Source organism: Argiope bruennichi, chromosome X1, assembly GCF_947563725.1.
Source record: "Argiope bruennichi chromosome X1, qqArgBrue1.1, whole genome shotgun sequence".
Taxonomy (NCBI): domain Eukaryota; kingdom Metazoa; phylum Arthropoda; class Arachnida; order Araneae; family Araneidae; genus Argiope; species Argiope bruennichi.
In genome coordinates this window covers 103,930,853-103,941,391 of record NC_079162.1, presented here as the reverse complement: position 1 = coordinate 103,941,391, position 10,539 = coordinate 103,930,853, and the positions used below count along the sequence as shown (strand labels likewise).

Sequence of the window (10,539 nt, the reverse complement as noted above, 5' to 3'; positions counted from 1 at the left end):
ATTATCAAATCGAAGTGCATAGTATCGAATTTTCAGAGCAGTCATGAGAAATTATTGATATTTTTGATGCTATCGATAGGTTCAATTCCAGTCGATTGTTTTCTCTCGCGAAATATTATTCTATTTTATTGCAGCCATTGATTGCAGGGAGGTTTTATTTTTCGTATATCGATGCATTGGTGCTTATTATCCTTTACCATTATTTGTCATAAAAATGGGAATTCAAGAAATATGGCTTCTCACTATATAATTTCGAAAATGAATTCATCAGCATCAATGTTATTATTTGAGGATACACATTGATAAAAGGCGTCAGTGGATTTGCTCTTGAAAAATGTCATAATCAATATGCAAAGGATCACGAGCCGTTAAAAAGCTGAAGAGTAAGTGTTATTTCTTTTTTCATTCATTAATTTTTTTTCTTCATTCACTCACTGGAAATTCCTTTTTTTTTTAAATGTTTGTTTTATTCATATGTTTGATGAATGTTTTCCTACCATTTAGTGTACAATGCAAAAGTGTACATCGTCATTTCAGATATCAGATTCATCTCTTTATAAATTTGTACAAATATACTATTCATTAAATCTATAATTTAACTTCGATTAGATTTTTTTGGTAAAAGCAACTTCAATCTAAAAAATCTCTTTTTGAAAGAAAGTCATTTCAAAGATGAAGAAACGTTTAAATATTTGAATGATTCTCCAAAAGAAAGGGGGGGGGGGAAACGCGTTTAACAATATCAATATCAGTATTTTACAATATCACTGTCTTCAACTGAAGAATGCCATTTTCTTCTACAGCTGGATAAATTTTAAACTAAGGACATAATTGATAAGGTAGTGAATAATGTCTGAAGTGTTGCTCATAAAACAAAGTTTTAAATAATTTAAAACATATTTTTCTTTTAATTTTGACCAATGGCAATTGTTTAGTTAATGTTACATGAGTTACATCATACTTTATTCTGTATTACTCTGCATTATATAAATTACCGTTTTATATTTATATATTTTAATTTTTGTTAATTAAATATTTCTAGATTTGTAAATAATTTATACTATACTGTTCCGCTCTAATTATTGTTCTAAATGAAAGCATTGAACTTAAATAAAACTTATGCCTTGTGTTTATACTTGATATGTGAAATAAGAGTTAATACGTCAAGCGCCAAGTCTATTTTGATCTTTTCCTTTCAGACCGCGATATTTGATTTCTTTGATATGCTGACAGTCAAAGATCTATGCAAACTTGCAATAAGATTATATGCGTTTAGATGCATTATTCCGTGATTAAAATATATTAAAAGAATATAAATTTTTAAATTTGTATCATCAGTCAACGATGACTAACCCAGCCTGAAAGAAAATTATATTCTCAGGCGCAGTGACTGATGTGACCTGATCGAGTGCTAAGTCAGTAACCGGTGACTGACTTGGCATTTAACGTGACAACATACCTAGTAGAAACAAATAAATATTCCTGATGTTTCATATTTTATATATACATAGTACCAAAAGGTATGAATACTTTTTGCGCAAATTAGGAATAATTTTGGTAATATACAGGATGAAATTGTTGATTTTAATCTGAGAGAGGATGGTTATGATATATGCGATTGAAATGGTACATGTGTTTCTAGAAAGGACCTGTTTCTTTTTCAGAAAAGGTGATTTTTTTAAAAAAAATATGAGTCACTGATGCATAGAGAAATGCTGGTAATATAATTTTTATTATTAATTATTCTTGCATTGCTATGGTACAATGTTATCTTTCCCTATCGTTTTTTCATCGACTTTCTCGACATACTGAAAATATTATGAGAATATGGATTTTGGTCATTTCCCCTTTCCTCTAGTTGGATCCAAACTTTGATACTGATATAAGACTCCATATCAAAGTTAATTTTTCTAAGTCATTGTATCTTCGAGTTAGCCGTCCACAAACTCGCAAATATATAAATCGGAGGACGTTAAACCGTTTGACGGATTGGATCTAAAATTTGAATCGAAATATTACGATAAATCTAATCTATACGCTACCCATCTAATCATCGCATTTTTGAGATAATGTGATCAGAGGAACAAGGACAGACAGACAAACAAACATCTCGTAGATGGATTTCGCCCAAAATTTGATAGAAATCTACGCAACTGATTCCACGTCAGACAGTAGATATTACATTTTTTAAACAGTCGTGTGCACAAAGAGACAAAATTTGAAAAATGCGCCTTTCTATTCCCTGGAGGTTCGAAACATAGAAATTCAACAAATTATCGAGGTAGTCGATTTTTTAAGGAGTATAATACTTTCTCTTTACACATTTTGTATGGGAGAAAGCAAAAAAGCCCTTGAGAACGTGTGTATGGTGCTCTACAGGAGAAACTACTGGATTTAGACATATCAAATATGGAAAAGATAGTATGTTTGTTTAAAAGAGGGGAAGGGGCGCTGCAAGTGAATAAGAATTTTTATTAAAAATAAAGCAAAATTTTAACTTTTTCCATCTGTAACTCCAAGAAATATTATCTCTTTTGCACACTTAAAATGTAAAGAACCATTTTTTAATGATGTCAATTAAATATTTGCTTTATTTTTTAAATTTTAATTAATTTTAAACGCTTTTACTTAACCTCGCATGGACTGCGGTGACCTGGTGGTAAAGCCCCCGCTTTGGGCTGGAGGATTATAGGTTTGAAACTCGATTCTACCGTAAAGCCACCGTGTAAACGGATTTGACACACGTTAAATCAATTGAGATTAATGCAAATATGCCCTGCACCATTTTAATGGGATAAACTGAGCATTTTGCTCAAGGAATGATGTTAAAATACAGCTTAAGTCGAAATGTTTTTAGATAATATATGGCACAGACAATCAGTTTTCCATGCAAATATGACGTCAGGCAGCTTGATTCTATTGTAGAGGCTCGTGTAAGCTATAAATAAAACAGGTGTCAGGCTGTAAGGTAATGAAATAACTCTGTTTAAACATCCTTCATAATCTGAAATTTAAAAATAGTATACTCAATTGTGAAACCAGTGAGTATCAAGATCTGTATAAAATATTTAATTGAATTTTGGTACAATCAGTATTTATTTTGGATTGTCTTATTCTCTAAGTTAATAATAACATGAAAGCAATTTTTAACTTCTAAGATGCAATAAGCAGAATTGGTTCATTAGATTTTTAAAAAATTACGTTGCCATACAAAAATTTTAAAAATATTTTACAATCCATTATTTGAAAAAGGGAAGGCATTTACACATTGATAGTTGCATTCAAAGGATTTTTTTCAGTGTCATTATACCTTTTCAGTTTGAAATTTATTTAAATTCTAAAACTAAATAATCATATGCCGAACTTTCTTGTTAATGAAATGGAAAAACAAGATACTATACGTTAAACTGTAATATGGTAATTTCTTTTATCATAAGTTATTTTTTAATCATAATTAAAATGCGGTTGAACATGCATTACTACTTTTCAAGTCCATGCAATGCAATGAAATGATGCGTTTAACTGCGTTGGAGCGCACACGAAACATATAGAATAATATACAAAATACAAAGTTTCTTAAAGTTTAATTGAATATAAGTTTCAATCTAGTCACGTATAAAAATAATAACTATTACAGAAGAAATTATCTGATGAGATCAATTAATATATACCTTATGATCAAACTTTTCATATTACGATACTTACAAAACTACAGACTAGAATTTCACCTATCGTTAGTTTCGCCGAAGAAAAAAATACAGATATTATCGACAATTCATTCGATTTTTGAAGTAAACTATCGACAGCTTATCTACAAGGCTTGAGGAAAACTGGTAAGAGTTTATTTCATCTCAAAGCATGTTTAACTGTCTGATTCTAAACTGTTATATAATTTATACAAAAAACGAGTCGAAGAGGTATGTAAAGAAAAGAATTTCTTCAAATTAAGATAGTTTCAGATAATTTTGTTATATTTGCGTGAAAAATAACTCTAAAAAAACATTTTATTTAGAAGTTACAGCAATTACAAATAAAATCCTTTAAAAAAACTCTTTTCTTTGGGAAAAAAAAAACCCTTTAAATTAGTATACTCGCAGAATAATGGTAGCTCGATTCAAGACATGTTTGGAAATAAACTGGCTTCAAATGCTAAGTTTTCACTTCGTTTTGTTCCGTTACGAAACTGAATGTGCTTCACGAGTAAAGAGATTGTTAAGAAGCTTTGAGGTTTTTATTTATTTTTTCATATACGAACCATGCCAAGATAAAAGATTATAATCGTCTAAAAATTCAACTTCTAAACTTCAACGAATCTCCATTTCTTAGCCCGAGTGGTCCCTGAATTCGCAAAATTAAGTTTCGGAGTGTGTTTTATATGTAAACACCGTAACGTGAAAACGGAATCAGCCGGATTAATGAAATATGTCATATGATATTTAAATTAAAATTGCAAATCTATACCATCATTTGGACCACATTTATCGGATTGTGGACCTTTACCTATCTTACTTGTGCGTGGAAGTACGATTGCTCAAAATTGCTGCTTGATAGATTAGTGAAATTTAGCATGTAGTCGTTGCACCTAATAGCTGACTACCGGGGCTACATGAAGAGGCATTGACCCGTATCCACGTCGTTTCTTGGTAGTAGTTAGTTGGTAGAATGAAAATAGATCAGTCACTTAACAGCAAAATATTCTGTGCAGAAGGGGGCTACTTCAATACATATTTGGCAATCAACTCACCAAATTATTGTATTTAAAATTAAAGTTCACGGGTGCATTCCGGAAATTCAATTGTTTGTCCTAAAGATTATTTTAAATGTCTTTTCCATTGATATCATCTTTGAACCATTTCTCTTTTAGTAAGTTATTGCGGATGTGGCATTTTCTGTAATAACCGTTTAAGACCTTTTCGTTCTATAATGAATATTTTATTTTGACTTAATGAGAAAGCATTTTAATATCGTTATCACGCATGACCTCAATATTTTGTACGGATTATTATTTCTTCAATATTTCCAAAAAGAGAATATTATGTGTACATTTGCCTGTTCCCTTTGTATTTCATTAACAAGATCCTGATTTTTACGAATTCTAGACGTGAGACCTTTTAAAGGATGTAATGTATTGCAAAAATGTTGCTGCACAAGGACAACTCGAGAATAGCGTTGAGAATCGCGGAAACTTAGTGCTAAGGTTTCGGCCTAAGGTGTCATAAGGTTCTAGATCAGAAGCCAACTTCCCCTCCCTCTCCAAAGAGCCTTAAAAAAACTCCGTAAGCGACTTGGTGCACTCTAAGAGCATGGTGACCTGGTGCCTGTATGGCGAACGCTAAGAGCATGGTGACCTGGTGTATGTATGGCGAACGCTAAGAGCATGGTGACCTGGTGTATGTATGGCGAACGCTAAGAGCATGGTGACCTGGTGCATGTATGGCGAACGCTAAGAGCATGGTGACCTGGTGCCTGTATGGCGAACGCTAAGAGCATGGTGACCTAGTGCATGTATGGCGAACGCTAAGAGCATGGTGACCTGGTGCATGCATCAGAGTCAAACATATTTCAGCTGATGTGGCGCTGAAGTTTGGAAAAAAAAGAAATATGCGCACTCAGACATCACCCTCCTCATCTGACCACAGTTCTCAATAACCAGGTCCATTCCAAAAAGCCCCTCTGTTACTTTAAAAAGGGACTTCAATATAACTAAACTGAATAACAGCATCGCCCTCCATGCAGAATCGGCAATAATGCGCTGTTGTTTATTCAGATTTTAGAAAAACATCGTGGTAGAGACAATAGCTAGCTTTCGATGCATCTTACTGGCTTGGATAGAGGAAACAAAGAAATTATCTTTAAATCTTTTTATGCCTGTAACGCAAATCTACAACTGCGCACCTATGAATGAATTTCGTAACTTCATTTAAGACGTTCATAAATAAATAATAAATAAAAGTTAGTTTTATTTGAAATTATTCATCGCAAATATTCCTTTTCCCTATTTTGGCAGCCACCTTGTATGAACTACTGTGTGAAATGTGCTGCTGAACAGTGGCTGGCAACAGCTGAATAAATATTTTCGCCATTTCCACCATCTGAAAGTGGTTTACGATACCATATTCTGTGGCCATCATTTTTCTATCTTTCGCTATCACTTCTATCAGTCGCCGTTTCGAGGGAAATCTTTGTAATTTGATCTCTGACATATCTTTTTGTTAGAGCAATAAAATGTTTTATTTCCTAACAAAACAAAAACTATAAATTTTGGTCAGAGTAAATATTTTTTTCGATTTAAATTTCATTAGAAATAAACTTCAATCGGATTTGGGCAAGTAATAGCTATTTTGCATTTTTCAGTAACTTTTATTTCACTTCTTTGTAAGTGTCAGTTCAATGAGCACACATTAAGCTTATTTGCGAATTATTACTATCCACGGCAATTTTTTTGCAGATAATAATACTTTTCAGACCATCTTGACGTATATTTCATTAGAACAGCTCTCAAAAGTTTCAAAATCATTGTACTGTATTCACATGATCATTTCTATTTAGCAATCTTATTGATGTCATTTTTATCAATTAACAATTTCAATTAACGGCGCTAATGGCAATTTAATCTTCAGGAATTTTCATTTTAAATATTGACTAAGTATGTAATTTTCGAATTTTTTCATTTATAAAATTGAGCATAATTTCATGACTTTTCATATATATTAGTTTCATTGATCGTTCGGCAATCACTGCATTTCTAAAGCAGTCAATAATTTCTGTATCAGCATTTGAATCTAATTAAATCAATAGTTAATTAATTCTTTACATTTATCAATTTTATAGAAGTAATACGTAAGAAGAATAATTTGATGCCTTTTTAAATACTGAAATGTTTGTGGAGACACACACGTCTTTTATTAATATTATTTTTTTAATTTTGCCTGTTTTAATAACGGACCTGCTTATACTATTTATGACAGTGCAGATAACCTCTTGGTTATCAAAGATATTGAAGCAAAACCTCGTGTTTGGTAATTTATCTTTGAAGTAATGCCATTAAAAAAATTTATATAAAAAAGTCCCTCTTTTTATTTTTATATCTAAACATTCATACTAAATGTAAAATGTTTAAATTTTTCAACACTTTCTTCAGCTTTCTAGAATGCTTTTTTTAATTAACTTACAATGTCTTGAAAAGCCGTAGTTCGAAAGCAAGATTTTGTTAAATGATAGAAAAATAGATTTAACATCAGATGAACCACATTAGAACATTTCAAAAATTTTGTTTGATATTCACAAAAAAATTCATGGATTCAAGCTCTATTTCTATGAAGAGAAATCAAATCCACAAAGATTAATGGACTTGATTATTTAAAAAATTCAGTAATTAACAAAGCAAGTTAATAACACATTAATTTAATGAATAATTAATTGAATTAACAGTATTCAATTATTCAGAAAATCTATTCATTAATTGCATTCATTTTATTTTACTTTTTGAACTATTTCTGAAAGTATCACATTTGTTGAAGGGAAAACTGTTTATGCTAGTAACTAGTTGCGGCTCTTTTTCTTATTATACATGAGACAAATGATTGTTGGTGTAAGGGCTATTAATTAATAGCAAAAATGTGCATTTGAAGCTTTTTATCTCCACGAATCTTTTACAATGAAATGACAAGTTCTCTTTTCTGTGAAAAAGTTAATCTTTTTTAGTAAGTTACACATTTTTAATATTTAAGAGATTGTTTAAGTCGTTTCACAGTGCATCGTATGGACGACATTTCAGCTTTATGATATTTAGAATCTAATATTTCATATAAGGGTCCGTCCTAAAATGGCCCTTGCTTTTCTTCAAGAGTAGATGTTAACGAGAATAAACTTACATTCTTGGTCTCATTACCATCAGCTTACGACCGGAAGCTTTTATATGCCATGCAAGAAAGAAAGAAAGAATTAACGACAAGCCCCCCTCCTCCCAACAGACAGTTATCAAGGTCTCGGAATCGAAAAAGACACTGATTTAGAAGAAGAAATCCCCCCCCCAGTTACTTTTTTAAGTAGTGTTATATATAATATAGGGTGATCGGTAAAGTCCTTTTAAGTCTTTTAAATCCAAAACGGCGTCTCGTATAACGAGAGAAATAACTTGTACCTATATTAAAGTGACTATGCTGAATTTATTGAGACAGGTTACAGTGCCTCTGGAGGCAAAATAAGGAAAGTACAAAAACAGCTAAAAAATAAAAGATATTGGTCAAAAAGTCTGATTAGAAAAATGTACACTATATCATAATTAAAACGCAGGAAAAAGTTTCATAGAATGATCTGTAAAATTGCTATAGATATTTGCGATTAAAATTATGACCTTTTCGCGAAAACGGATTCGTCCTAAAATTGAAAAATGTATTTTCCGGTATTATGCATTTTTTATAAGTCAAGCAACTACGAAGTAAAATTTATGCAACGAAGAACGTAAATGAAAAGCACATTCGGGGGTGGGGAGCATCTGAGAATAATAGGATTTTTGGACTACCTGGACAGGTTTTGTGACCAGTTAGAAAAATGCTTTATCCTTTATTTATTTTATGCTTTATCCTTTTATTGTTTAGTTATTTTTTTAACTTCCTTATGTTGCAGCTATGTGGGTTATAATCGGTCTCAATAAATTCAGCATCGCTACTTTGGTACAGGTACACGTTACTTCCCTGTCTATAGGAGATGCCGTTTTGAATTTAAAGGGCTTAAAAGTACCTTACCGATTAAGAAAACAGATATTAAAAATGAAAATTGTTTTTGAATTTTAGCCCTGAGGTTCCTTAAATGGTTCAATTCACCTCTGCAAGTGTTGATAGTAAGACATATTTTAGCCCTTTGCAATTCGAAAAGTTATTCGATGCATAATTGTTCATTTAATACAAGGACTTGTTTATTGCACCAAAAAATAAAAATATACAATTGTTTTAAGTTGAATTTTTCCTAAAAATTAATCTACATCTTCTCACCACGTTATAGGCGTTTTTAACAATCGAAATTTTTTTTTTTTTAAAAATGAAACGTCAAAATGGTGCCTGAGAAGAAACACTGGAGTGCAAAAGGTTAAACTGCACTGTAGAGTCAAAGAAGACTCTGACAGTGGTTGTCATATTTTTAAGAATTACATAAGTTTGAAAGAATAAAATAGAATGGGAGAAATAATTTTACACTGCTTAAAATATTCCTACAACAAAATTACATATAAAGTCTTCTTCCTTTGTTCTTCGTTTACGTTATATATATGTATAATATACACTACAATTTTAAAATAATGAAATGGTCACAAGACAGTTTAATAGAAATTAATCAAGTAAAAAAAAAATTATTTCAATAAATTGATTCAAGTTTTACAGCAAAATAGAAAAATTATTTTGACAATTATTCATTTGTAATTGTATAACTTAATTTATATGTACAGAAATATCCTTTTATTCGCTTTTTTTTTTTTTTTTTTTTTGCTTTTTTTTATGTTTCTGCACAAATTTTAACGATGCAAAAGGCATTAAAAAGTGATCCTTTGTTGATATTTAATTTATAATTTAGAACAGTACTGGGTATATTTTTAAAGAACGAATTAAGAAAAAAAATTGGATGGGTGAATAAAATTTATCATAAAACTCTACGAGGATTCAAAAATCATCTCTATTACTAATGAAATAAATAAATCTGAAATTATATTTTGCTATAAATATAACATTTCCATTGACTATAAACTTTCTATACTTTTATTTTAAAATTTGTTTATGGTATTTTCAGGAAGGTTGCTGCTCTCGTACGAAATCAATTTTTCTATGAAATGGGATAGTTGGATAATCTTCTACAATTAAGTTTCGTTTTTATATCAGATATTATAATGTCCCGTTTTGAAGCTATATGTTCATAATTTTAAACCTACATCAGATGAAGACGAAATCGATGCCAACAATTCTTTTCTAAAAACTTCCACTCCGCGCCATTTAGCCTTGAGTTATATCCAATATATTTCTTTCATCTTGCCCAAATTAGTGTCTATGCTGATTTTTAACCTATAAACTCAAAGTTTTGAGCAATTTTTTTAAAAACATTCTGCAGTACAAGTGAAAACAGTCTGTAGCTTTCATTTCATGAAAAATTATATAATATTTTTACAGTAGTAGTAATTTAATTTAGAAGTAATGAAAGGATAAGCTCCATAAATTATCATTTCTATGAGGAAATTTTAGTATAATATGCACTTTTTCTGATTCTTCAGAAACCTAACACATGTTTGGAGACTACCCTGGTGAAAGACAGAAGTATAAACTGAAGAAGTTAGATCTTATATTTTATTATGATTTGAAATCCTCTAATTAACGAATCAAAAAGATTGTAACTAGTTAGAAAGTTATAAAGCTGATGAATAATACAATTTTCTTATAATTGGAACTCGAGATATCTTTAACTGGTCATTGTTCCTCCACCCTCATTCGCAATCATATTTTCGTCTAAATCATATTTTCGTCTAAATCATATTTTCGTCCACCCCCAACAATACAT

At 30.7% G+C, this 10,539-nt stretch overlaps 1 protein-coding gene across 1 annotated transcript in view; it reads left to right on the top strand.

Annotated features, from left to right (window-relative positions):
- The first annotated feature begins 364 nt into the window (after positions 1–364).
- The window catches only part of LOC129958423 (integrin-linked protein kinase-like), a 95,900-nt gene continuing 85,725 nt past the window's right edge, over positions 365–10,539 (top strand). The window contains exon 1 of the mRNA XM_056070909.1: positions 365–383. The gene's annotated coding sequence lies outside the window, so the exon portion shown is untranslated. The remainder of the gene's footprint in view (positions 384–10,539) is intronic.